The 27,624-nt window shown below is 41.4% G+C and overlaps 1 long non-coding RNA gene across 1 annotated transcript; it reads right to left on the reverse strand.

Annotated features, from left to right (window-relative positions):
* Positions 1 to 104: 104 nt before the first annotated feature.
* LOC109616951 lies at positions 105 to 25,962 on the reverse strand. Its single transcript, XR_002198241.2, has 3 exons — positions 25,778 to 25,962; positions 5,029 to 5,157; positions 105 to 295 (listed from the first exon to the last, which is right to left on the reverse strand). It is a non-coding gene; the product is annotated as an uncharacterized LOC109616951 (long non-coding RNA).
* Between the last annotated feature and the right edge of the window lie 1,662 nt (positions 25,963 to 27,624).

Here is a 27,624-nt window from a genome sequence, read left to right on the forward strand (position 1 = left end):
AAAAAGTTGTGGCTTGCTTTGTTGCTAGCATTTTTAATGAAGAAATTATTAAAACAAAAAAAGTGAAATGACAGCATACTGTAATGAACACTCGAACCAAGGAATGAAGTTCCATTCACGGAAAAAACTGTTTGGTTTATTAGTACAGCACAAGAGGGCTGACGCAAGAATCACAACGAGAAGGACGGGCAGGAGTTCGGTAACCGGTTGACAATTTGAGAAGGTGACGGTACAGGTACGGGCAGGCTTGGCAGAGTAATCCAGTGGGTAGGCAGGCAGGTCAGAAGGCTGGCTACTAGACACGGAAACAGACGGGAACAGGGCAAGGGGAGAGAATAACAACAGGTAGGGACAAGAGTAGTTAGCTCGGTCGCTAGGCAAAGGCTTGGCAGATTCACAACAAACAATACCTCACAACCAAGTTGTGGCGGAGGACTGGCTTAAATAGGAGGAGACAATGAGATGCAGGTGTTAGTATTCCGGTGATTGTGACCTAGACTGAGAGCTGCGTTCAGGTCCACTAGACCATGAGGGCACAGGAGGCTGGTCCCGGAGCGTTGCGAGGACCTGACACGTACACTTTTTCTGGTATCTAATAAATGACAACATCCATATATATAGTAAAAGGTTTTATTAAATAGATTCTGTGATATTTACAGAAATATTATTGTTAAAGAAGAAAAAATAATAGGTGCTAAAGAGTTCACAAAAGTTGAATAAAGTTACTTTGTAGTTATTAGAGCTACTGTCTGAATATTTAGTACAACAAATGGCGGCGTCCTTCATAGAACAACCAGATTTGTTGTAGCATGAATTCTTAGCTATTTCTGCTGGTAAACGTGTGTACTTACATGTACACTCACCTAAAGGATTATTAGGAACACCTGTTCAATTTCTCATTAATGCAATTATCTAATCAACCAATCACATGGCAGTTGCTTCAATGCATTTAGGGGTGTGGTCCTGGTCAAGACAATCTCCTGAACTCCAAACTGAATGTCAGAATGGGAAAGAAAGGTGATTCAAGCAATTTTGAGCGTGGCATGGTTGGTGCCAGACGGGCCGGTCTGAGTATTTCACAATCTGCTCAGTTACTGGGATTTTCACGCACAACCATTTCTAGGGTTTACAAAGAATGGTGTGAAAAGGGAAAAACATCCAGTATGCGGCAGTCCTGTGGGCGAAAATGCCTTGTTAATGCTAGAGGTCAGAGGAGAATGGGCCGACTGATTCAAGCTGATAGAAGAGCAACTTTGACTGAAATAACCACTCGTTACAACCGAGGTATGCAGCAAAGCATTTGTGAAGCCACAACACGCACAACCTTGAGGCGGATGGGCTACAACAGCAGAAGACCCCACCGGGTACCACTCATCTCCACTATAAATAGGAAAAGAGGCTACAATTTGCACAAGTTCACCAAAATTGGACAGTTGAAGACTGGAAGAATGTTGCCTGGTCTAATGAGTCTCGATTTCTGTTGAGACATTCAGATGGTAGAGTCAGAATTTGGCGTAAACAGAATGAGAACATGGATCCATCATGCCTTGTTACCACTGTGCAGGCTGGTGGTGGTGGTGTAATGGTGTGGGGGATGTTTTCTTGGCACACTTTAGGCCCCTTAGTGCCAATTGGGCATCGTTGAAATGCCACGGCCTACCTGAGCATTGTTTCTGACCATGTCCATCCCTTTATGACCACCATGTACCCATCCTCTGATGGCTACTTCCAGCAGGATAATGCACCATGTCACAAAGCTCGAATCATTTCAAATTGGTTTCTTGAGCATGACAATGGGTTCACTATACTGAAATGGCCCCCACAGTCACCAGATCTCAACCCAATAGAGCATCTTTGGGATGTGGTGGAACGGGAGCTTCGTGCCCTGGATGTGCATCCCACAAATCTCCATCAACTGCAAGATGCTATCCTATCAATATGGGCCAACATTTCTAAAGAATGCTTTCAGCACCTTGTTGAATCAATGCCACGTAGAATTAAGGCAGTTCTGAAGGCGAAAGGGGGTCAAACACAGTATTAGTATGGTGTTCCTAATAATCCTTTAGGTGAGTGTATGTTCTCCAAAGAAACCGCAAAGGTACACATTTAGCTTGTCAAAAGGAAATTTGGAATGGAAACAGTCATTTCTACTGGTAAATATGTGTTAATGTTATGGGTTGTTTGTATATTTTCTAAGCAAGCTAAATGTGAACATGTTGTTTACCATTAAGATCTGCTGTAACTACTTAGGGGTGCATTACAGGCAGTAGCACCAAGGAAACAAAACGCTTGGCTTGTAATTACTACAGCACAGAAAACCACATGGATATGATCAACGTTGGTGTTTTAAATATATCAATTGTTTAAAAGTGTATTTTTCATCTTAAAAAAATTATAATTGTCTTGCTTATTTGATGTGATATATAAGCATGATAATAAAAAATATATTTATGGTATTCGAAGAAATGAGGAGCAGGAAATGTGGAGGCGTGTCATTTAACGTCTTTAATGACGGCGTAGTGCAAACAATGCTTACAATGATGAGACAGAGGGAACATATATACTGGGAGAATGATTGTGAATGAGGACCAGGTGTGCTAAACAAGGTGAGATGAATAGATGAGATGGGCGGTGGTGTCAGAAGACTGTTGACGTCGACCGCTGGAGCCTGCCTGCTGCAGGGGGAGGAGAGGCAGCAGGGGGGCGCAGTCGTCACAGTACCCCTCCGGTCCCACCCCCGCGACGACACTGGCCCCAGGGCCGACCCGGAGCAAGGCGATTCATGCGTCAGCGATGGAAGTCGTGGTGAAGGGCAGGAGCCACAACGGTAGTTGGGGGAAGGTGCAACCAATATGTTACATTGTTAACTCTGCTCAGGACTTTAAAGGGCCCCACAAACCGTGGGCTAAGCTTCTGGCAAGGCAGGCGGAGGGGCAGGTCCCTGGTCACGTGGACTTTTTTTTACAAAAAAGAAACTCGAGGAGGCCTAATGTACCCCTAATGTACCCCTGTCCAGGCCTAATGTACCCCTAATGTACCCCTGTCCCAGAGTCTCCTCAACATACGTGGCCATCGTCGCCATCTCGGTGCGGGAGAGTGGATACACGCGCCCCTTAGAGAGTGTGGCTCAGTCAATGAGGTTTATCACACAATCCCCCGGCCTGTGTGGTGGTAATACAGTGGCCTTAGCCTTGGAAAAAAACGCAGCCAAGTCCATGTATTCGGGGGGAATTGGCACGGCGGGAGTACTGTCTGGACTTTCCACCGTGGTCGAGCCCAAAACACCCAAACACCTACCTTGACACTTCCACGACCACCACGAAAGACCTTGACTAGACCAAGAAATGACGGGGTCATGGAGAGACAACCAGGGGAAACCCAACACCACAGGGAACGTGGGAGAGTCGATGACATGGAAGGAGAGGGTTTCACTGTGTTGACTGCTGGTGACCATAAGGAGAGGGACCGTACACTCGGTGACCAAACCCGACCTTAGCGGCCAGTTGTCCAACGCCCTCACGGGTAGGAGGGTGGCAAGGACCTGAAGGGGAATGTGCGAGCGCAAAGCGAAGGACCTATCAATGAAATTCCCAGCAGTGCCCGAATCTACCAGTGCCTTACACTGGGAAAACAACGGAAAATCGGGGAACTCAACAGGAACTGTGCATAGAGAAAGGGGAGAGTTGGAACAGCCTGTGATTTCAATTACTTATTTAGATTTTTGGTGCGAGTTTAAATCCAGCCCTCAATCGGATGGTGATTTTGGTTTCCATTGACCGTTGTTACATCATATTGTTCTCAACGAATTACATAATTTACAGTCAAGATTTTGATCTTTAATATATTTAGTTAATCGAGACTTAAGTGTTCCCTTAATTTCTTTGAGCAGTGTAGAATAAAAATGGGATGTGCTTAGCAGGTTGCCAGAGTTCTAAAAATAACATGTTCGCAGAAGCTGTAACCCTTATGCCTCAATGGTACCAGTCAGTATGCCATTGCCTGATGCAGCATTCTGATACATGGAAGCACCCAAAAAACATCTGGAAGAAAACGTAATCTGTTGTGTGTGTTTAAGCTTTTGTTTAAGCAAGGGCCACCTCTACTTATACGACCACAGGCAGGAGGAAATGTCAGACTACTCAATGTGTCTGTCCCACTTGCCAGCAACATTAAACCTATTTGTCCAAGTAGCTGGACGTTTCGTGACAAAAGTATACTGATTTGATAAATTAGTTAGTTTAAATGTAGGTTGATTATCATTAACAGACTTTTTGCCTCCACTGTGTTTCCCATAAAGCTCTGCATATTTTGTGTTTTTCATTTCTAGTCAAGGCCATTTCAAAAACGAATATGTGGGACAGCGTGTCTGGACAAGATCTGAATGTCACCAACATATCTCTGTATTGGGTTGATGACTGCCCCGGGATTAGGGAGCACCGTCAAAGCCATTGGTTGATAGCTAGAATAAATGTAACAATACTCCATGGGCAGCCTGTTTTCCTGCCAACGCTGAGCGGGATTGGTTTAGTCAGCTGCTTCCCACAAATGAGTTTGAGAACGAAGCCCTGGTACATGTCTTGTACGACGTCAACACAAGGTTGTAGTAGCTGTATATTTCCCCAAGTGCATTGGTCAATACCCTGTGATAAAGTACCAAAGGTACAGTCTAATGTCCAAAAACACTGTGTAAAACACAGAGAGGCAGCAGGTGAACATGAGGCCCAGGTTAGCAGAGCATTTGGAAGGGAGCTATGGTGTCTAGGGACAGCCTCCCCTGGAGAGCCCTCCTGTCACGCAACATGTTGCCGCTCACGTTGCGTCACACCGCCCACCGCCTGAGGAGCTCTTTCACGGTATCACAGAGCAGGATTGGCAGATAAGAATTTTTTTTGTGTGTGTGTGTGCGCTGAAAGAAAGAACAAGTGTGTGTAGGAAAGAGAGAGATGGGGGAGGTGGAAGAGTGTGTGAAAAAGAAGAGTACGATGGAAGAAAGATGGAAATTGGAGAGTGTGCGTGCGTGTGTGTTACCAAGGTGCGGTGGCGGTGTCACAGTTGACAGTCTAGCCAGCCATCAGCATCAGGGCAGCTGTGAAATTTGTCGGCGAGGAGCGAAGGGGATCGAGGTGTGTAAGAGCTGCCATGGTTTCGCACGCCACTCTGTTGGAGCAAAATAAGGAGACACTGACTGGAGACCAATTGTGTCTGTGGCAGAGAGAAGATCATGCATGAGGCTGCCGCTCTCTGTAGAATGAGCTGTCTGTTCTGACAAACTAGGTCCCTTTATAGCAGAGGAAGACATTTAGGGTAATTATGAAAAAAATCCGAAGAGCAACGGTTCAAATCACACGGGCCCTTCAGGCAGTGTAATGTACAGTAAATATTGTGCTGTGTCTTCAAAAAACAAAAATTATTTGACAGATCCGCAACACTCGTAGCGGTTTGATACTAATGTAATTACGGTTAGGTAGCGGTCGACTTTATTAAACATCCGCTCTTTATTTTTAGACAGTTTTTTTTGTAGAGGGCTGCAAATAACTTAATCAGCGCATCACCATGTCCAGTGATTTGCAGGAAATAATCCAATCAAGTATGTAAAGCACTACAAATGCAATTTAGTTAATCACATTAGGTCATCATTGCAAGCAAAATGAGGGTGGCTTGTCATGATGGAATACAGTTTGTGTCCTGTAGGCGCTGGGATAATGTGATGTAACAGGGGTTGGCATGTGGATGGCTGATTGGGAATTTGAAGGACAAAACACAAGGGTAGCTGGACAAGGGGCCTGGCAGAGCCATGGAGGGCAACAATAGGTCACTAATTAACTAGCCTACCAGCATATCTTTCAATGTCATCAAGTTCAACAGACCTGCACGTCTCCAGTGTACACAGATGAGGAGAAAGCTCTGTAGTATTCACTGGTTCACCTCATTCATCCTATTCAAAACATTTTTTTAATTATTTAGGAAGTTTGTTCCAATTAGAATCTATGCAACCAGGGGGGTCCTGGTCTTAGATGGCTGAGATGACCTTGGATGACCTGTATATTTGTTTTTGTACAGAGCTATCACACACAGTCCTGTCCAAAAGCACTGGCACCTTCCACTTTCCTCAAAATAACTCAAAATTGTCTATAAACATAAGTTGAAATTTGCAAGTTGAAATTTTGTCTCCATAATTTATTTCACTGTAATATTACAGAACCTTATATATATCCTTTTAAATGAGAACATAAAACTGGAATTGAAAAAATTGACACCTAAGAATTGATATTTGGTAAAACCTATATTTTGACCTTTGACCAAAGTAACTGCAATCAAGTGCTTCTTATAGCCACGGATGAGCTCTTGTGCCAACTGCTCCAGATCTCCCAGATTTGAAGGGTGCCTTTCTTCCAAAAGCTGTTTTCGGATCTCAACAGGTTTTCAGTGGGATCTGGAATCATTGAAGGTCATTTCAGAACTGTCCAGCATTTTGTCTTGAACCATTCCTGGGTGCTTTCTGAAGAATGTTTGGGGTTATTATCCTGCTGGAAGATGCATGACCTTTGACAGAGACTCCCATTTCTGACACTGGGTTTGACATTGTTCTCCAAAATGCCTTGTTATTCTCCTGATTTCATGATGCAATGCACATGTTCATGTAACACAGTGACAGAAGCAGCAAAGGGACCCTAAAACATCACTGAACCTCCTCCAATTTTTGACTGTGAGGAAGGTGTTCTTTTATTTCAAGGCTTAATATTGTGGACTGTAAATATAAGGTTTTCTTTGCCAAAAACCTCTAATTTGGTCTCATCTGTCCACAGGATTCTCTCAGATGGTTTGTAGGATGTGCAGGTGAGTTTTGGGTAAATGCAGTTGGGTTTTCTAACATCTCTGTGATTTTCATATTGCAGACATTTGCAACTTACTACTGGTGAGTTCACCTGCTTGAAATCAAAACTTTTCTACGTACTTTTTTCATTTTAGGATTTTGTTTTGGTGTTTTTTTGTGGTGGTGAGCTAACATTTAGTACATTTTGCAGATTTTTTCGCATTTTGATCAACTGCAAACCAAATAAACCCATATGTGGATACCAACATATTAGAATTTTAATAGTTTTCCAGAATAAATATATTATTAATAGAATAAAGTACAAGGGTGCTAATATTTCTGGCCCAGACTGTGGCTATTTTTATTTTTTTACTTCAGATATTAAATGTTGGTAAAGGACATGAGTGCCCCTGGCCTCTTGTTTATGCTTGTGTTGAAGCACTCAGCTGGGTGGGCAAATAGGCTCTAAATCCTTCCTCCGAGATACTATCAATATTGCATGCAGCAATATAGGGCTTGTTTGCATCTTAAAGGGACAGGGACTAAACATCTACTACTGAACTACAAAGAATTTAAAGGGACATGGACTAAAAGTCTACTGCAGATCAACATCTCAAAGGGACAGACACTAAATGTGCACTGCTGAACTACAAACATCTTAAAAGGACAGGGACTAAATGTCTGGCGCTGATCTATATACATCTTAAAGGAACAGGGACTAAATGTATACTGCTAAACTACATACATCTTAAAAGGGACAGGGACTAAATGTCTACTGCTAAACTACATACATCTTAAAAGGGACAGGGACTAAATGTCTACTGCTAAACTACATACATCTTAAAAGGGACAGGGACTAAATGTCTACTGCTAAACTACATACATCTTAAAAGGGACAGGGACTAAATGTCTACTGCTAAACTACATACATCTTAAAAGGGACAGGGACTAAATGTCTACTGCTAAACTACATACATCTTAAAAGGGACAGGGACTAAATGTCTACTGCTAAACTACATACATCTTAAAAGGGACAGGGACTAAATGTCTACTGCTAAACTACATACATCTTAAAAGGGACAGGGACTAAATGTCTACTGCTAAACTACATACATCTTAAAAGGGACAGGGACTAAATGTCTACTGCTAAACTACATACATCTTAAAAGGGACAGGGACTAAATGTCTACTGCTAAACTACATACATCTTAAAAGGGACAGGGACTAAATGTCTACTGCTGAACTACAGACTTGGATGCATGCACAGAGCAAGACATACAACAAAGTAAATTATTCTGGAATGATTACATTTACATACAGATCACACACAATAAGCACCTGTGCTTTGTCCAAATGTGTCCCCTCCTTAGGCATCAATTTCCCAATCAAATGTTTCTATCTCAGGTGACTGCACTAAACGTAATATAATGACCTCTACAATCATGGGTCTCACCTAGGATAAAAAACATAATAAATCCAATAACCCAATGTTAGTAATGATGGTGAAGAGGAGCTTCTACCCAACATCAATAAAATCCATGTACCTATTCCCTCTCCACAGAGGGACTAAAATAACATGGAGGATGGGTAGGGCACTTAAATCAGAAGAAGAGGGGGTCGTACTGGATTAATAACTTAGATCAATGGAAAGGGAGTTTTCAGTGGGATTAAAATGTCATGGTTTACCGTATCACTTATGTAAAGCAGCTAGAAAACAATGAACCTTTCAAACTAACATTAAACCAATTTGGCATTCACCTCACCAAGAGCCCAGTGCCATTCACTATTACAATAAACAACCACATGTTCAACCACACACAGACACATGTTCACATCTATGTGTACATTTGAGGACCTGAAGTCACACAAAACATAGTGAAACCTGACAATATGGGGTCCTCATGAGGGTATTAGCAGTTTCCCACTAGGGAAAATGTGATTTCTGGGTAAGGTTTAGGGAAAACATTAAATTGGGCATAGTGAAAGAATTTGAGTTCTTTTTAGGTTTAAGATCTATCTTTTGGCATAAAAGTTAGAGTATTGAACTGAAGGGCTGGGTTAGGTCTCAGGTCCCCAAAAGGATAAAAAAACAAAAATGTTTGGACACACACACACAGACACACACAGTCTTCTGGAAATGATGCTCTGGTCTTTTTTTGCAGCTGAAGGCCCCTCCCTCCCCCTCCCTGTGTAACATGTGTAATAATGGTTTTCATTTGGTTACAGCAGCGAAGGGCCGCCCAGAGATGGCTACATTAAATCTTGTGTGTGTCAGAGGAGAGAAGGAAATAGCATTGTACTGTCAGGAGAGGGGAGGTGAAAAATAACCTGTCATCACTTTCTGCCTGTTTGGTTGCTCTCTTTCATCTCTTAATTTCTGAGGTAGGTTTCTGGGGACGGAGTGAGAGACGGAGACGCTCCGTAATGGAACAAGGCAGAGAGGAAAGACAAAGACAGACGGAGCAGGGAAACAATAGTTGGAATGCTCCAGAAAAAGGAGAGGGAGTGAGTGTGGAACATTTTAAGAAAATGTGTGGGTGATGCGAGAAACACAAAAATAGCATTTGGCATTGCTTGACGGAATTGTTACTTCAAGACAACAACAAGGAAGTGAAACTGTTCTGGAAAAAAGACACAATTATAAAACCCACACAAAGCCTGCAGACAAGCATGCCCAAAAACATTCCCTTCTGTCAGTTTTGACAAGCAACATCATGCAATGGTTTGTAAATATCGAGCAAGCTGTTCTCTATGAAAAATGCACAATATTTTGCCATAAGTGACAACAGAATCAAGCTGGTAAAATAATACAGGGATTTACTTGACTTCAGACAGGCCTGGACAATGTAATATGTAATTCATTCTAAGTGGTTAAGAGCTAAGGCCTAAAACAAAAAAGAACTAGTATGTGATAGCTGTTTCTACTATTGCTAACTTTAAAAAAAAATTCTAACTGCTGTCTAAATTCATCTGGAAACTGGCACAATTCTGGATATTGAAAATCCAAAGACATAACCAAGTGGAGGCATGGTGAGTCAGATATGTTTTATACATGGTGTCCATAGGTCCTTAAAAAAATAACATGGAGGATGGGTACTGAATGTATAAGAATAAAAATAAAAAAATATATTAATGTATCTACATAAAAGGCCTTGAAAAGCCTTAAATAGTCTTAATTTGTCTTTTTAAAGGTCTTTAAGAAAGTATTCATTGAGGTATGTTAGCATTTTGAAGAGGTGATGCAAAAATAATGTGTGGTTTGTGAACGCACTTTAGCTCTGCCCACACGCAGAGAGTATCCACGATTTCAGTTTGATTGTTATTTATTTTTATTTAACCAGGGAGACCCATTCAGACCTAGGTCTCATTTACAAGTGTGCCCTGGGAACATTATTCCAAGAATAAAACAACAATTAAATACAGTGGGGAGAACAAGTATTTGATACACTGCCGATTTTGCAGGTTTTCCTACTTACAAAGCATGTAGAGGTCTGTCCTTTTTATCATAGGTACTCTTCAACTGTGAGAGACGGAATCTAAAACAAAAATACAGAAAATCACATTGTATGATTTTTAAATACTTAATTTGCATTTTATTGCATGACATAAGTATTTGATCACCTACCAACCAGTAAGAATTCCAGCTCTCAAAGACTTGTTAGTTTTTCTTTAAGAAGCCCTCCTGTTTTCAACTCATTACCTGTATTAACTGCACCAGTTTGAACTGATTACCTGTATTAAAGACACCTGTCCACACACTCAATCAAACAAACAGACTCCAACCTCTCCACAATGGCCAAGAACAGAGAGCTGTGTAAAGACATCAGGGATAAAATTGTAGACCTGCACAAGGCTGGGATAGGCTACAGGACAATAGGCAAGCAGCTTGGTGAGAAGGCAACAACTGTTGGCGCATTATTAGAAAATGGAAGAAGTTCGAGATTACGGTCAATCTCCCTCGGTCTGGGGCTCCATGCAAGATCTCACCTCGTGGGGCATCAATGATCATGAGGAAGTTGAGGGATCAGCCCAGAACTACACTACCTGGTTAATGACCTGAAGAGAGCTTGGACCACAGTCTCAAAGAAAACCATTAGTAACACACTACGCCGTCATGGATTAAAATCCTGCAGCGCACGCAAGGTCCCCCTGCTCAAGCCAGCGCATGTCCAGGCCTGTCTGAAGTTTGCCAATGACCATCTGGATGATCCAGAGGAGGAATGGGAGAAGGTCATGTGGTCTGATGAGACAAAAATAGAGCTTTTTGGTCTAAACTCCACTCGCAGTGTTTGGAGGAAGAAGAAGGATTAGTACAACCCCAAGAACACCATCCCAACCGTGAAGCATGGAGGGGGAAACATCATTCTTTGGGGATGCTTTTCTGCAAAGGGGACAGGACGACTGCACCGTATTGAGGGGAGGATGGATGGGGCCATGTATCGTGAGATCTTGGCCAACAACCTCCTTCTCTCAGTTAGAACATTGAAGATGGGTCGTGGCTGGGTCTTCCAGCATGACAACGACCCGAAACACACAGCCAGGGCAACTAAGGAGTGACTCCATGAGAAGCATCTCAAGGTCCTGGAGTGGCCTAGCCAGTCTCCAGACCTGAACCCAGTAGAAAATCTTTGGAGGGAGCTGAAAGTCTGTATTGCCCAGCGACAGCCCCGAAACCTGAAGGACCTGGAGAAGGTCTGTATGGAGGAGTGGGCCAAATCCCTGCTGCAGTGTGTGCAAACCTGGTCAAGAACAACAGGAAACGTATGATCTCTGTAATTGCAAACAAAGGTTTCTGTAACAAATATTAAGTTCTGCTTTTCTGATGTATCAAATACTTACGTCATGCAATAAAATGCAAATTAATTACTTAAAAATCATACAATGTGATATTCTGGATTTATGTTTTAGATTCCGTCACTCACAGTTGAAGAGTACCTATGATAAAACTTACAGACTACATGCTTTGTAAGTGGGAAAACCTGCAAAATCGGCAGTGTATCAAATACTGTACATACAATTTACATACAGACTGATATTAGCCATCTCAATCAATTAAAAGAAACATTTCTCACTATAAAAATGAAACACCATGTTTTTAAATTGACACATGTGATCTTGTATTGACAGCAGAGGATCTAGATGTCAACAGAGACATCAAGTATACCGGAAGTCAGTGGAGTAGGGCTTTATATACAAAAATAGAGTAATGAATGGATTTATGCACTTTTAAGGAGTGCATAGCCAACTCTCTGGTAAAGGATGCAGTGATGAGTATCATAACTGTCTGATGTAATAAAACGAAGGGCACTATGATGAACTGAATCAAGCATCTTCAGAGTAGAATCAGATACATTATACCAAAGTGCATCACCATAGTCAAGCACAGGCATGAAAGTTGACTGAACAATTTGTTTCCTGTCCGCCAGAAAAAACAAGATCTATTTCTATAGAAGAAACCCACTTCACACTTAAGCTTCTTAACAAGCTCATTTGTATGCTTTTTAAATGGATGGCCGCTGTCAATCCAAATTCCAAGGTATTAGTATGAACGGACCAGTTCAATTATAGAACCATTCAAAGAGTGAAGATGTATTCCAGGTGAGATCTTTTGAAGGGATTTCAAAACAACATGTATTTGGTTTTGCTAGTATTAAGTACAAGCTTTAAATCGTTAAGCGCTTCCTGCACAGCTTTAAAACCAGACTGTAAACTAAACATAGCTGCAATGACTGTTGGAGCGCAAGCATAGAGAAAAGTGTCATCGGCACAGAGCTGAAAGACACAACTATTTATAGATTGACCAATAACATTTATGTAAATAGTAAAAAGAACAGTCCTAAGATGGATCCCTGAAGAACACCTCTGTGTACTTCAAGACGATCAGACCTAACTCCATCCAGCACAATAGTGTGTTCTGTCGCTAAGATAGTTATGAAACCAAGAAGATGTCCCAGGGCTAAGGCCTATTGATGACAATTTATCCAACAGGATATCATGATCAACAGTATCAAAGGCCATAGACAAGTCAATGAACAATGCAGCAAAGTCATTTTAGCATCCAGAGCATCAACTAGTGTAGATGCAGTAACCATCTTGCCAACCACCTATGCCAAGGTCAAAAATCTGATTGTTTTACATGTAAAACACATTTCTCAGCCAAGGAGTGAAGCTGAACATTCACCAATGACTCAAGAATCTTAGCTAAACAAGGAAGCCTTGAAATTGGTCGATAATTGTTGAGATCACCGCTATTACCCCCTTATACAAGCAACACATACGCAGATTTCCAAAATTTTGGAATAATGCCAAAAGACAACATCAAATGTAAAACATGGGTTACTGCCCTAGCAATACGGGACACTGCACATTTTAGCAGATGTCAGCTAGATGTCAGCAAAACAATTGTGATGGTTGGACAACAGCAACCTTGCTTTGTGGTTGAAATCTGTTGAAGGGAAAGAAAATTATGCCCATTGTGTTTTTTGCAAGAATTCTTTCCAACTTCACACTACGGGAATGAAATCTGTAGAATCCCATATGAAGTGTGAGAAACACAAACACGCTGTAAAAATACTCCTGGAGCCCTCCATTTCTCAGTTCTGTTGTATCACATACAACAGTAGTTATTGTAGGCTTACTGCTATAAGAACGGTACAGGCCCTTATAGTCGGCCTGTGTTAAGCAACAACTGAACCGTGAGAACATTCTGCCTGCTGTGTGTACACCCATGTGGGGGTTTACACTTGATAGCTACCGCGACTGAGTTCGTATTGGTAACCATAGTAACAACAATGCTCTTGTGAAGCTAGCTTTGGTCGTCTAAAAATTACTTGACAGATGTATGTTTTTGAAAATTAAATAAAAATTAAAGACAACTACATTAAATAATCTAGTTGGCAAGGTAAGCAGATTATTTGTATTTTTCCTCAGTGTGCAATATCATTTTTGTGATAATTATTAGGTTATAGGCCTATTTTTATAATAGTATTAATGATTGTTATAGTTATTAGTTGAACAAAAGTTAGTACAAGACTGAACCAGAGATCACTAGCCTTTTTGGGATCACAAAAAGTAAACCAATTATGTTCATGATGGGGACACAGATTGGCCACACTCCCTGCCGTCGCATGCAAATATGGGAAGGACGTTAAACAGCTGCTTGTTTTGGTGTTTGTCAACAACTAAACCCAAAACAGTAATAATTAATGTATCCTTCATTTTCACACTAAATTGACAATGTTGTCCATGATTTCATAGGTTTACAAGATCAACACTGTTCATTGGTCGACATGTGCGGTGGCTGCTCAAGAGTTCAAAAGTTTCTTGGCGCCTCGACCGCGAGCAAGCGTGCACAGAAAGCAAGGCTGCTCACGGGATTGAGCACCATGCATCGTGCAGCTAGCAGTGTCTCAGCAATGACACTTCGAAGTTACTTTAGCTGTTAATTATTAACCGCACAAACACCCTCGAAGCACATGTCTGATGGGCCAACACAACCCAGGTGGCTAATGATAATTACCACATCCACTGCACGTGTGCCCGGCTGGGTTTGGGTTCATGTTCCTGGCAGCGATGGGTCCTGTCTTACACTGTGTACATTGGCAAAAGAACAGGCTATTCCTTCACTCCAGAGACACAGCACAAGTGATCGGGTTCCTAGGATACCACATGTAGAGTTTTAATGGTTGTGTTTGTGTGGTTCTGCATGTGTGTCTGCATGTGTGTGCATGTTTGTTCCAAGTGCATGTTCATCCACAGCAAACAGAGAGAAGTGAAGTGTTGACACTGACGATCAATCGCTGGCGTCCCAGTGAGGGGTCTTTTCCACCACAATTACCTCCATGCCACTCAGTCTGACGGACGACTGTCACCTGAAAGGTCCTGTGGGCCACGACATGCAGACCCCACCAATGAACAGGAGCCTGTGCATGCCCTGTTCTGTGCGCAAACACACATAGACACTTGCAAGTCACCTGAGTTCTCAAGCCTACAGTAAATTAATGGTTGGTCATGGTGGAATAATGAGGGTTAATTTCAAGGATACATAGACAGATTGTCCACAGATATCAGAGGCACAGTAACAAATATATCTTGCCCTCCCCCATCTCTGACCGCCTGTCTGTGATGGATTAACCTGAGCTTTCTCTGCTCTGATGGACCACTGCTCCAGGCCTGTGTCAGTGCTTGTATGAAGCTCTAGTAATTGGGAATCAGTCCATGTTATCTGATGCATATAGAATATTAAACTTCATTGGTCATTATGTCTCAACATTCCAGCACGGTCACTGATTGAAGTCAGTGTAATAAGATAGCCTGGGGCTCAGGGACAACAAACACAAGAACAAAAAGAAAAAAGTCTAAACTTCACTAAACATGTAGTACAAAAATGCTTATCTATGACATAAGGAACCCATTAAAATATATATACAAATCTCAACCATATCCACTTATACAGCAACTGTACCCAGCTTACCTGCAGATCGATACAGAAGCATGTGGGTGTCATTCAGGAATAAACAGAATATAAAGTGTCTCAACAGACTACTGAGTCTAAATACACTGCTCAAAAAAATTAAGGGAACATGTAATCATCACAGTATAACACCAAGTAAATTATACTTCAGGGATATCAATCTGTCCAGTTAGGAAGCATAAGCAATTGTGAATCAATGTCACCTGTTTTCGTGCAAATGAAAGTGACAACAGGTGCACTGGAGAGGCAACAGCAAGACAACCCCCAAAAAGGGAATGGTTATGCAGGTGGTGGCCACAGACAATTGCTCTCTCCTTATCCTTCCCGACTGATTCTTCTCTCATTTTGCTAGTATCCTTGTCACTACTGGTAGCAAGAGGCGGTACCTGCAGCCCATTCAGGTTGCACATGTAGTCCAGCTCCTCCAGGATGGCACATCCATACGTACCATCGCAGGAAGGTGCCGCTGTGTCTTCCAGTACAGTCTCAAGAGCATGGAGGAGATACCAGGAGATGGGTCGTTACACAAGGACAGCTGGAATGGCCTTAGGGCATTAACCCAGCAGCAGGACCGCTGTCTGCTCCTTTGTGCAAGGAGGAATAGGAGGAGCACTGCCAGAGCCCTACAAGATGACCTTTAGCAGCCTACTGGTACAGATGTTTCTGACCTAACTGTCAGAAACAGACACCATGAGGCTGGCATGAGGGCCTGACGTCCTCTAGTGGGACCTGTGCTCACAGCCCAGCACCATGCAGCTTGACTGGCATTCGCCAGAGAACACCAAAATTAGCAGTTCTGCCATTGGCGCCATGTTCTCTTCACAGATGAGAGCAGGGTCACACTGAGCACCTGTGATATACATGAAAGAGTCTGGAGACCCCGGGGTGAACGTTATGCTGCCTGCAACATTATCCAGCATAATGATGGTGGTGGGTCAGTAATGGTCTGGGGAGGCATATCCTTGGAGGGTCGCACAGACCTGTACAGGCTAGCCAATGGTACCCTAACTGCTGTAAGTTAATGGGATGAAATCCTCAGACCCATCGTCAGACCTTCACTGGTATAGTGGGCCCTGGGTTCCTCCTGGTGCAGGACAATGCTCAGCCTCATGTGGCCAGAGTTTACAGGCAGTTCCTGGATGATGAAGGGATTGATGCCATTGACTGACCCTCACGCTCCCTAGACCTGAATCCAACTGACAACCTCTGGGACATTATGTATCAGTGCATCGGACGCCACCAAGTAGCACCACAGACTGTCCAAGAGCTCACTGATGCCCTGATCCAGATCTGCGAGGAGATCCCCCAGGACACTATCGCCGTCTCATCAGGAGCATGCCCAGACATTGTTGGGAGTGCATACAGGCACGTGGGGTCCATACAACCTACTGAGTCACATTATGAGTTCCCGTGATGAAAGTTGAAACAGCCTGTGATTTCAATTGTTTACTTTGATTTTCGGTGTGAGTTTGAATCCAGCCCTCGGTTGGTGATTTTGGTTTCCATTTACTGCTGTTACTTAATTTTGTTCTCAACAAATTAAACAATTTACAGTAAAGATTTGGAACTTTAATATATGTAATTCATCGAGAACTGATGTGTGATTTAAGTGTTCCCTTATTTTCTTTGAGCAGTGTAGTATTTAAGTTTATAGGTTAGGCTTTTGTTTTTGTGAAATTGTTAGAAAACCGCAGCTAACCAACCGGATGTGTAGCTCAAATGGTCAGTGAATTACAGAAATGTTTGTGACTTGTCGTGTCTCATCTTTTTCACTCAGATTAAACACAGCAAACAGAGCATTCGATGCGATGCAAAATGAATGACGTATACAGGATCATGCACAAGAGTTGGACAGACACAATAAAAACAATTTGTCACTAAAACAAACACACATTTTAGTTATTGATATCAGATGTTGGTGATGTCACGTTGTCTCCACCAAAGGCCAGGCGGCTTGAGGGGGTTTTAATTCATCTGATCAAATCTAAATCCTCCCATTTAAACCTGTAGTTGGGAGTCAGAGTGGCTACGGTAGCAATTAATACTTACATTGTGCAAAATGCAGCTAATTAGATTTCAAAGATGAAAAGCTGTGCCTGTTTTGCAAGTCCCAATTAATTTAAATGTATGCAGAGATAAGATTGAACCTGACCATCTTACCATCACAAGGGAGAGAGGCCCTCGCAATGTGCACAATTTATTAACATTCACACAAGGGAGATAAAGGGAGAGTGAGACAGAGATAAACACCGAGGGTCAATAAAACAGAACAGCTATTTAAAGACAATAGTTGAGAGCTCCAAGTGAACCAGCTCTCCTGAGCAGGCCACAATACACCACCGGACAGATGGAAGGGGGGCAGGGGGAGAAACAGAGAGACACACTGTAGCCTACTCTGAGTCCACCGGGGATCAGGCAGAAGTGAATATTAAACATACCAACACCTGGGGTGGTCAGTGTCTAGAGTCATGGAACTAGACAACAGGGATTGGAAGGTTTCGGCACTCCTCTCCCAGAACAGAGAGATCCATCCTCTCTCTCTCTCTCTCTCTCTCTCTCTCTCGGTGGGCCAGTGCTCAGACAGTGAGAGGCAGTGTGGTGCTTCTGGAGAAAGGTTACTCGTGACAGGCCTTCATCGCGCCTGTCAGAGCTTTCAGCAGACAGGCAGAAAAACAGAATGCTGTGCTTGAACACTGAGACAGAGACATGCAGACAGACAGATAGACAGACAGACTCCTTTCTTAATGCCATCACTGGCTAGCTGACTGACTGACACACATACACTTACACACAAACACAAACACAGCTGACCAACAAGATCTCTCAGTGTATGTTGTTCAAGTGCACATGGAATATTTGTAAATGTACATACATTCATGTTAAATGACTCATATTTCCATTCATTTGGAAAAATCAGAGCTCCAGCCCACCCGTGTCTATAACATGATTATATCCATGGGAACGTGCACTCAGGCTTCAGGTGAGACGTACAGTTCAATCATGACCAAAATATCTTAAATAACTCCACAAAAACCCATCACCCACCACTGCCTTTGGAGAACAAATTCTTGCAATTTCTATTGTCTATTTCCAACCATTAACTTTGTTAATAGGTACTTGAGGAATTTGCTTTTAGTATTACTGAGATGTATGATTGTATGACTCAAGATCTTAAGATGAACACACTACGGTAAGCCGTTTAACACTTATTCCATAAAACGTACTAGTAATTATTTTAAAGTGACTAGTACTTATTCTTTAGTTACTAGTAACTATTCCAATAGTTACTAGTATCTATTCCAGTTTTACTAGTAACTATTCTTTAGATACTAGTACTTATTCAGTAGTTACTAGTGTCTATTCCAATAACTACTAGTAACTATTAAATTGTTAATAGTAAAATAATTCCACATTTTTGCAGTTGAATTCTATGGGGATCTGCTGTTCTACTATCTACTATCCACTAGAAACTATTCAAATAGTCACTAGTCTCTATTTCAGATCTACTACTAACTATTCTATAGATACTAGTATTTATTCATTACTTACTAATATATTTACAAATTATTACTATCAAAAGTTGGATTGTAACTAGTAAGATTTTTAATTCAACTATCAAGTAGTCACTTTGACTAGTCATTACCAATGATGAGTAAAAATTAATGAATAAAAACATTACTAGTAGCAATTGCAATAGTTATACTTGTAACTAATAAATAGTTACTAGTATCTAATGAATAGTTATAGTAAAACTGGGATACTAGTAACTGTTAGAATAGTTACTAGTCTGAAGTAAAGAGTGGATATCTAAGATCAGAATAACAACTAGTATCTATTCAATGCCAGATACCTTCAAAACGATTACAAACTAGTAATAAGCTAGGTTGAGATATCTTAATTTGGAGATACATTTAAAAGAAGATATCTATGCATAAACATGAGGCAGACACCCATGCCAGCCCCCGATGTAACCGATGCGTGTAGCTCGCAGACCTTGTTTTATTCAACAAAAAAAAAATCGATACAGGACCTTCAGCATGCACTGGGACGGTTTGCAGCCGAGTGTGAAGCAGTGGGGATGAAAATCAGTACCTCCAAATCGAGGCCATGGTCCTCAGTCGGAAAAGGGTGGCTTGCCCACTTCAGGTTGGTGGAGAGTGCCTGCCTCAAGTGGAGGAGTTTAAGTCTCTAGGGTCTTGTTCACAAGTGAGGGAAGAATGGAACGGGAGATTGACAGACGGATCGGTGCAGCTTCTGCAGTAATGCGGTCGATGTATCGTTCTGTCGTGGTGAAGAAAGAGCTGAGTCGCAAGGCGAAGCTCTCGATTTACCGGTCAATTTACGTTCCTACTCTCACCTAGCTTTGGGTCATGACCGAAAGGACAAGATCCCAGATACAGGCGGCCGAAATGAGCTTTCAGCGCAGGGGTGGCTGGGCGATCCCATAGAGATAGGGTGAAAAGCTCGGTCATCAAGGAGGAGCTCAGAGTAGAGCCGCTGCTCCTCCACATCGAGAGGGGTCAGCTGAGGTGGCTTGGGCATCTGTTCCGGATGCCTCCTGAACGCCTTCCCGGGAAGGTGTTCCGGGCCCGTCCCACCGGTAGGAGACCCCGGGGAAGACCTAGGACACGCTGGAGGGACTATGTCTCCCGGCTGGCTTAGGAACGCCTCGGTGTCCCCCCGGAAGAGCTAGAGGAAGTGTCTAGGGAGAGGGAAGTTTGGGCATCTCTGCCTAGACTGCTGCCCCCGCGACCCGGCCCCGGATAAGCGGAAGAAGATGGATGGATGGAACAAAAAAAAACTATAATGTTTGTAGGACACATTCTTCACTCACACTGCTTGTTGTATTGTTTTTCCGTTTTGGTAATTCGAAAGTTCGGATGGGCAAAGCAAAAATACTGCAGGCATAAGCATATTGATGGCTACCAGGCTGTACATCCAGCCTAAGTTACATTTGGGGAAACACAACGAAATGGTGAGTTTTATCGATAGACTTTATTACAGTTCATGACCAGTTCGATTTAACAGTGATCATCATACATTAGCTGTTTATCTTACAGTATCTAGGTTCGATATAAGCTAGTTGTCTAATATAATAAGGAGCTGCAGTGGATATAAAAAGTCTACACACCCCTGTGAAAATGGCAGGTTTTTGTGATGTAAAAAAATTAGACAAAGATAAATCATGTCAGAACTTTTTCCACTTTTAATGTGACCTATAATGTGAACAATTCATTTGAAAAACAAACTGAAATATTTCGAGGTGGAAAAATGAAAAATATAAACCTTACAATAACCTGGTTGCATAAGTGTACACACCCTCTTATAACTGGGAATGTGGCCGTGTTCAGAATTAACCAATCACATTCAAACTCATGTTAAATTGAAGTAATTACACACCTGCCATCATTTAAAGTGACTGATTAATCACAAATAAAGTTCAGCTGTTGTAGTAGGATTTTCCTGACATTTTCTTAGTTGAATCTCAGAGCAAAAGCCATGGTCCGCAGAGAGCTTCCAAAGCATTAGGGGGATCTCATTGTTGAAAGATATCACTCAGGAGAAGGGTACAAAATAATTTACAAGGCATTAGATATACCATGGAACACAGTGAAGACAGTCATCATCAAGTGTAGAAAATAGGGCACAACAGAGAACTGGATGTCCCTCCAAAATTGATGAAAAGACGAAAATGAAATTGGTCAGGGAGGCTTCCAAGAGGCCTACAGCAAGATTAAAGGAACAGCAAGAATTTCTGGCAAGTACTGGCTGTGTGCTACATGTGACAACAATCTCCCGTATTCTTCATATGAATGGGCTATGGGGTAGGGTGGCAAGACGGAAGCTTTTTTTTACAACGAAAAACATCCAAGCCCGGCTGAAGTTCGCAAAAACTAACATCAAGTCCCCCAAAAGTACGTGGGAAAATGTGTTATGGTCTAATAAAACCAAGGTTGAACTTTTTGGCCATAATTCCAAAAGGTATGTTTGGCGTAAAAAAATTGTTTCACCAGAAGAAGATTAACGTTTTGGAACGGCCCAGCCAGAGCCCAGACCTAAATCCAATTGAACATCTGTGGGGTGATCTGAAGAGGGCTGTGCACAGGAGATTTCCTTGTAATCTGACAGATTGAGGGCTTCTGCAAAGAAGAGTGGGCAAAAATTGCCAAGGCAAGATGTGCCATGCTAATAGACTCCTACCCAAAAAGACGGAGTGCTGAAATAAAATCAAAAGGTACTTCAATAAAGTATTAGTTTAAGGGTGTGAGTTTTGTATTTTTTATTTTTCTCCCTCAAAGATTTCAGTTTGTTTTTCAATTGAATTGTTCACGTATACGTATATGTCAAATTAAAGGTGGAAAAAATTATGACATGATTTATTTTTGTTTCATTCTTTTACATCCTAAGAACCTGGCATTTTAACAGGGGTGTGCAGACTTTTTAGATCCACTGTGTGTATGACGTCCAACAAGTAATTTTTGTCGGTAAGATAGCTAAATATCAAGATATCATGGTTAAAATACACTCACCTAAAGGATTATTAGGAACACCATACTAATAATGTGTTTGACCCCATTTCGCCTTCAGAACTGCCTTAATTCTACGTGGCATTGATTCAACAAGGTGCTGAAAGCATTCTTTAGAAATGTTGGCCCATATTGATAGGATAGCATCTTGCAGTTGATGGAGATTTGTGGGATGCACATCCAGGGCACACCACATCCCAAAGATGCTCTATTGGGTTGAGATCTGGTGACTGTGGGGGCCATTTCAGTACAGTGAACTCATTGTCATGTTCAAGAAACCAATTTGAAATGATTCGAGCTTTGTGACATGGTGCATTATCCTGCTGGAAGTAGCCATCAGAGGATGGGTACATGGTGGTCATAAAGGGATGGACATGGTCAGAAACAATGCTCAGGTAGGCCGTGGCATTTCAACGATGCCTAATTGGCACTAAGGGGCCTAAAGTGTGCCAAGAAAACATCCCCCACACCATTACACCACCACCACCAGCCTGCACAGTGGTAACAAGGCATGATGGATCCATGTTCTCATTCTGTTTACGCCAAATTCTGACTCTACCATCTGAATGTCTCAACAGAAATCGAGTCTCATCAGACCAGGCAACATTCTGTTCAATTTTGGTGAGCTTGTGCAAATTGTAGCCTCTTTTTCCTATTTGTAGTGGAGATGAGTGGTACCAGGTGGGGTCTTCTGCTGTTGTAGCCCATCCACCTCAAGGTTGTGCGTGTTGTGGCTTCACAAATGCTTTGCTGCATACCTTGGTTGTAACAAGTGGTTATTTCAGTAAAAGCTGCTCTTCTATCAGCTTGAATCAGTCGGCCCATTCGCCTCTGACCTCTAGCATCAATCATTTTCGCCCACAGGACTGCCGCATACTGGTTGTTTTTCCCTTTTCACACCATTCTTTGTAAACCCTAGAAATGGTTGTGCGTGAAAATCCCAGTAACTGAGCAGATTGTGAAATACTCAGACCGGCCCGTCTGGCACCAACAACCATGCCATGCTCAAAATTGCTTAAATCACCTTTCTTTCCCATTCTGACATTCAGTTTGGAGTTCAGGAGATTGTCTTGACCAGGACCACACCCCTAAATGCATTGAAGCAACTGCCATGTGATTGGTTGATTAGATAATTGCATTAATGAGAAATTGAACAGGTGTTCCTAATAATCCTTTAGGTGAGTGTAGTCGTTTAGCTAGCATTAATAAAGCTGTGTGTGCCTCAAGTGAGTGTGACCCTGTATTATTACTGTTGTTCAACTCTGCTTTCTCCTTTGGATATGCTTCCTGTTTAGAAGCACAATAGATGATCATTATTGAACTTGGACAATTATCTCCCTAGGATGATTTCATGGTGATGGAGAATTACAACATCAAGCTGGCACAGTAAGGTCAATTTGATGGTTTTAGGACAGATTGGGCAATAACATCACACACCTACAGTCATTTAGGGAGACTATGGTTTATACCCCACCTCCACCAAAGCATCTCCATCAGACTACCTGAACAAGTTTTTAAACTATTATTTCTTGTCTCTCCACTATTGTTCTCTCTCCTCAGCCGCACACTTTTCACTGTTGAACCAGGAACTGAAGGAGAGAAGGCACCAGGAAAGACAGAAGATATGATTCTTCTATCTTAACAGAATGAAGACAGCACTGAGGCAGAACAAGCAAATGGGTGAAAACTACAACCGATCAAGCAGGAGGAACAAGGGACCACCGAGTTCTGATCAACTTATAAGCCATACAACACTGATTAATGAACTTATAAACCATTTGAACCATGTGTGGATTTCTCCAATCCAATGAATTGTATTTAGAGGGGATAAAGATATGTTCTTTAAGTTTTGATTTAGCTTTTATAGCCTTTTCTGATTGTATTTGTTTTCTACCTAGTAGGCAGTGAACAACTTCTGAGTGTTTTGACCACCATCAGATGAAATGCTTCCTTTCAATTTGTGTTATCAAGTCTATCTTTGATGTACAAGAGTAAAATAGTACAAGTTTCATGTTTGAAATACATGAGTTTGGAGTGAGAATAAACTTCACTTGGTTCACTCAAGTAGACTTGTCTTTTCTTTAATACAACACAATATAAAATAGTGCATTGCATGGATTATACATGTGAAAAAAAACCTTCTAATGATATGACTGGTAGGCCAAAGACAAACCAATTGAATTAAACATTCAAGCTACCTATTAAACTTGTAATAGGGCATGTTTTATGGAATTCTTATGACAATAAGTCTCCATTTTAAGTTAGCAAGATTTTGTTTTGGTTGTGTAACTGCATTGCAGAACAAGGGCAAATGGTAACTGCTCAGCCCAATTCATCATCTGTGATGAGAACTCCAACTACCAACTACTGACAAGACAGGAGGTACTATTTTTGACTAGTTGACCTCTCAGACACCACCTGCCTGAGAGTGGTGGACAGCCTTGCATCATGATGTACTTGTGTAGGCGTGGAACGCAAGGACTTGAGTTTATGAGGCCAAATGGCAATTGTTCTGATATTTTAAACTCAACCAGTTGCAAGAACTGATAATGATCTAGTTCTGGGGATTTCTCAAGTGTGGTCACTATTGGTCACTGTATCAGTAACTACAATTCTAGAATGTTAAACCCCTAAAATCGATTCAGATTGTAGGGGAGATTTTAAAATACAATTTGTAATGGTTATTGTTGTAATTTAGATAATTTACTTACATTTAGAAATGTTTGATTCAACGTCTCAGATTAGCCCAATCCTCAATCAACCAGGGACTACCATTTCAAGCTCTCCTATGTAAGATTACAACATCTTTATTATTCACAAAGAAGGCTCCCAGCACATTTTCTTACTGCATCAGACAAAAGAAATGCCAGATCCCCTGCTCTGTTATGGTCCAGTTTTACAGGGTCTTCACAGAGGACATCCTCATTGCCTTCATCTTCGTCTGGTCTAAAACTGACAGTCAAACTGCATTGCATTGTGTTCGTACTATATAATGCACACAATCACTCAAAATTATCCAATGCAAAGAATCACTCCTAATTCACTGAAATTATTATTGTATATTGGCCCAATGTACATGAAGCTACAGTCAACCTCTTTAAATGTATTTATTCGTGTTTGTTGTAGCTTTCTTCATCGCACTATGCAACCTATGCATGTGATATATTGTTGTATATTATGAAAAGTAACTAATGAATAGGTATAGTGTCTAATGATCAGTTAAGACTGGAACAGTTACTAGTAATTTTTGGAATAGTTACTAGTAACTAAAGATCAAGTTCACTTTAAAAGTAGTCACTATACTCTTTGGGGAGATTAAATGTAAACATGGCTTGCCATGAACACACTAATTGTTAGTTGTTAAAGGGAAATCCTTAAAGTCTAAAATGAAGTCATTCTTTGAAAGGATGCACCGTTCTCAATCCATTGGGATGTTGGACCGGCGACAGCTGTTAAGACGGTGAAAGGTACGTCGGAGATATAACTATGCTCTGCTTTCTTAAAATCACAGTCAATCAAACACGTCCTCCAGATTTTAACACACCAGGTTTTAACACACCCGGTCAACTAGCCAATTATTTGGTAAAGCTTCGCAAAGAAGGCCATAGTCAAACTCACTGGCGTAACGTGGTGATTCAAGGCCGGGGTGCAAGATTTACTTAGGCCCCTCCCAGCAACAAATTTACAGACTGCTGCGCACCTACTTTGTCTCACATACGTTCATTTACCCTGGCTCGGTTAATATTATTTACTATATTAAAAAAATATGTCTCAGTGCCAAATTAATAACAACAAGATATGAACACAAGATTAATCTATTAAGGAAAAGTCAGCAATGATATCGCTATGTAATATCGCTTTTAGCACCACGGACAACACAGGGTTTAATTAGCAAGGCGGACCACAACAGATATAACTCTACAATGATTTTCACTATAGGTTATAAATAAAATTCTGACTCACCTATTTGAAGGGCCTCGCGTTCAGCAAAATAGTAAATAATGTGTTTTAGGTACAACTTATTTGCGCTTCCGCTCTCAATTGAGAGTATGGTCAATCCTGTAAGTCTCTCTTGTCCAATTGTGCTTCTCAGATAACTTTTGATCGTTCAGATAATTTTTCAAATCGTACTCTCTGAAATTTCACTTACTAAGAGATGTTCCAGAATGCCAAAGGGGTAATATTTTCAAACAACTTGGGGAAGTCGGGCACCCACTGCCTCTGCTGCACATGTACAGCTGCAGTATGACTATCAATTAGTTTCTATATAACATTAGAAACATACTCTATTATAACTGGGATGTTTATAATACCTCAGCCACAGGTCTGTAAGCACACAACCCTATTATCAGTTATCATAGTCAGGTAATAACATTACAATGGGTTGAAATCAATGTGGCCTTACTGTGAATCAAATCATCCTTTGTTCTGGGGTTTTAATTTACATCAAGAATGTATCCCTCTGGATCAGATGGTAAGCCACAGACTTGTCCTCAAAGACCATACAGTACATGAGCTCGAACACACATTAAAGCAAGGAATAATGTCTGTAATACTTGGTGTATGTGCCCATGGTGCTCCCATGGTGGGTTTATTTGAACACACAAGAACAGACAACGTTTAGATCAGAAATGGATCTCCATCAGGTCATGATGACCACAAGCGGGCTGTTCTGCTACTTATCACATTGCACACTCAACCAGGTAGAATAAACACACTCAGAGCAGAACATTCTCTGGCTAAGGACCAGAATTGAGGTTGCAGCAACTGACCCGAGAGTATCCAACCGAGTCAGATATCCATCCCATTCATCTGAAACGGTGCAGAGACAATTGGCACATCCTTTTGCAGGACTCCCAGCTACAGTAAGTATGCCACAGCCAGAATAATACCCTTTGCAATGATGCAGTTGCACCACTCGAATGCCCTGATGATGTATTTTATTAAAAAATACTTTATATGCTTCTATTCCTGTGCAAAAATGTTGTCTGTACAGTTGTTAAACCATAATGATAACTACAGTGAACAGCTCAGTGCCCATTATGTAAATACCTCATCATTAAACTATGGCTTCTGCAATTGATGTAAGATGGCAACAAAGCGTTGGTTATTGCAGAATTCCACCTGGTCACCAGAAGATGCACTGCAACTATTAAGAATTTAATACTTCTCATCTGAACCTTGTTACCTACTAAATTCATACATAAAAATATTTTGTTCATGACAATGCTTGCATAGCCCAGTTTAGCAAAGGCCTTTAACGCTTAGCTTACCATTTGAATGAGAAACGGCATGGTTCTATGGTTCTAACAATTAACGTAGCCTTGAAAAACTTTTGGGAAACCAGGCTCTGGTTTACCATTTCATATTTAGATTACTTTGAGCCATTATCATAACCTGTGCTTTCATTTTTTCATCACATATGCCCTTGAGTTATAGCTGTAAAGAGGAATTTGTACAGAAAAAAGCCTAACAGTATGATTCGAATTGTCCTTTGATTTAACTGGTATCTCTTGAACCTAATGTCATTTACAACACATGCGTGGCGGAAAGTAAATATTATGTTTCTGTTTAACAGACTATATTTGACAAAAGTGAAACATGAGGAAACAGTGTCACGGATGTCACCTTCAAGTGTTTATTTGCTTTTCATTTAACAATGCTCTTAATTAGTTTTTCTTTACACTGTTAAATCTAAAGTAACACAAAAATGAGTTGCAACTGAGCTTAACTTGGAGTATTTAAACACATCATTCTGTTGTCTGATGTTTTGAAAACATTCAGTGATTTGTTATAATAATGTTTCTTAT

Source organism: Esox lucius, chromosome 19, assembly GCF_011004845.1.
Source record: "Esox lucius isolate fEsoLuc1 chromosome 19, fEsoLuc1.pri, whole genome shotgun sequence".
NCBI lineage: Eukaryota > Metazoa > Chordata > Actinopteri > Esociformes > Esocidae > Esox > Esox lucius.